Genomic DNA, 2,725 nt, shown 5'->3' on the forward strand with positions numbered 1-2,725 from the left:
CAGTAAGTATTAGGATCTTACTTCTCTTCCTCATTAAGTATCAGGTGCCCTTAGGATACTAATACTTACTGATGAATATTAATAAGCAATTTTTTAAATGTTTTATTGTGAATTATGTGATAGTTGACATGGGAGAACATAATTTTTACATTCATCCTATCATATATTGTTTCATTGTCATGGTTACAATTCCCTCCATGCATCATCAGCCAACCAAAGGGTGTACCCTACAAGCCTCCCCCACACCCCCTGGGTCATCAGCACACAGCCCCTCTCCCTCTTTGGGTCTAGACTTCCCAGGCACTCCATCGCTCCACATCATCCTCTCTGCCTCCATCTCTGGCACCATTCCCTCTCTGGGTAGGGTCCTGCACTCCGCTCTTCTCCCTTAATGATCCCAGGGACCTCCGCTCCTAGACTGAAAAGTTAATCACTCTCCTCCTTTGCTACAAAACATCTACCTTTGCATTTCCAACCCACGCAATCAGTCCTGAAACAATTATTCACTATTGTATTACAAGAGATCCATCTATATCTTTTATCAGCCCCACCCAGACAGAAGGGATACTACTCAGTGGAGATTCTACCTTCCACAGCACCCTCTGGATCTAGGCTCCCTCTTGAAAGCTTGTAAGCCGGTCACTTCTTGTCTTTGAAGCCCCCCTATTTTGGGTAGCCAATGTCCAAGTTGCCCATCCCTGTCTACTCTGTGTATGGAGGAGGTGGGAATGATCCCTGCAGTAAGGATTTGTTCCCTCTTTTGAGCTACTGTATATAGATACATATAGGTATACGTCAAGTTCATCAAATTGTATTAACTTACTCTTTTTTCCCTCTTCTTTCATCTAATCAATTTTTTAAAGAAAAAAAAAGCATCATGTCCCTTTGTTATTTAAGAATTATCATTCAAAGAGACTTAAAGATGCTTCATTGACAGCTTTGAAGATGGAGAAAAGGGACATGAATCAAGGAATGTGAGTGACATCTAGAAGCTAGAAAATGTATGGAAACAAATTCTCTCCTAGAGCCTCCATTAGTTGATGCTAAGTGCTATGGAGTCAGTTCTGACTCATCGTGATGCCGTCGAAATGCAAAACCCACCCTAGTCTTTTGTCCCACAGCATTCTCTTACTTGCTGGGCTCACATTGCCATGACCACACACAACTCAGACACCATGCTCACACTTACGGAGTTTATTAGGGAAACAACAGGTTACAAATGCTTAGGGCAGAGTTCTTCCAGTCAGGCAGGCCTCTCACTGGTCCTCAGCTGCTTGACCTGGACTCTGCCCTGTTCCACAGTATTACAGAGCTCTTTCACGGCTTCTGGTAAATGCCCAAAGGACCCTCCTTGCAGCTGTGAGCCTCAGCTCACAGACACTACGCTGTAGCTCTGTGGGTCAACAAACCTAGCACCCCAGGTAAATGCCTGGGGGCACCCCACTCCAAAAATGAGCTGCCAAATGCACTCAGCTCACTTGCTCCAGGGGCTGGGAAGCCCACCGCTGTGTCTGGTGTTCAGACTCTTCATTCTGCTGCCGCTACTCCTCAGCCACTCCCCTTGATTGAGAAGGATCAATGCAGGGGTCTCGGGGTCTACAGGACACATTCCAAACCTAACTCTTTTCTTTGATGTTAGTGAAATCTGCCCTCCCCTACAGCTTCTGATGGCTCACTTTATACCCAGTAGTGTTTTTATTATCACAATGTCTCCTGTTACTAACTGCTCACAGCTGAAACATACTAGCCTATCAAAATCTTCTCTGGCTTTCTCTTATGCTGACCCATCAGGAAAAAGAACACATTGTTTCCTGGGAGTTACAATAGCTCTGAGTAGAAGAGCCATATGAAGCAGTGTACTGTAGGAATGCTGCCTTAAAATGTATTTGGAATTTTGACTCCAAAACTGAGGGAAAAAAATGTGTCTTCTTTTATACCCATAAATGAATTATTAAAGTAAATTGGTAATATCTATGGTTACAAATCATGCTGCTAACCTCGGGGTCAGCAGTTCGAAACTACCAGCTGTTCTGCAAGAGAAAGATGAGGCGTTCTGTTCCTGTAAAAATGTACACCCTAGGAAACACTGTACAATACAGGGTCGTTATGAGTCAGAACCGGCTCCATGGCACATAGCAACAACAACAACATCTAGGAGATAATTTAGACATACGAAAATCATCCCAACCTGTGGTGCTCAAAATAAATTATGGGATAAGAAGAAAATCTTAGAACTTTTATTTAAATCTTATATTTGAGTTTCCTTTACGTGTATATATTTTATTACATATATAACATGGAACAACATATGCATGTAACTTATAAATAACTCAGTATATATGTATGTATTGGAAATAACCAAACCAAACCTATTGCCTTTGAGTCAATTCCAATTTGTAGCAACCCTGTGGGGCAGACTAGAACTCTGGTGTTGCTATAGGATAAGTACTAGACTGTTAACTACAAGGTCAGCAGTTCAAATCCACCAGCCACACTGCAGGAAATACATGAGACTTTCTGCTCCCATAAAGATTTACAGACTTGGAAACCCTGTTAAGTACCATCAAGTCAGTCCCACCCCATAGCAACCCAGTATAGGGTTTCCTAGGAGCAACTGGTAAGCTTGAACTGCCAGGTTTGCAATTCACTCTGACTTTGCGGTCCAGAGCATTACTCCAAAGTGCCAAACCAGGAAATCCTATTGTGGTGGTGGTGGTTATGTGCC

Source organism: Chrysochloris asiatica, unplaced genomic scaffold (genome assembly GCF_000296735.1).
Source record: "Chrysochloris asiatica unplaced genomic scaffold, ChrAsi1.0 scaffold00080, whole genome shotgun sequence".
Taxonomy (NCBI): Eukaryota; Metazoa; Chordata; class Mammalia; order Afrosoricida; family Chrysochloridae; genus Chrysochloris; species Chrysochloris asiatica.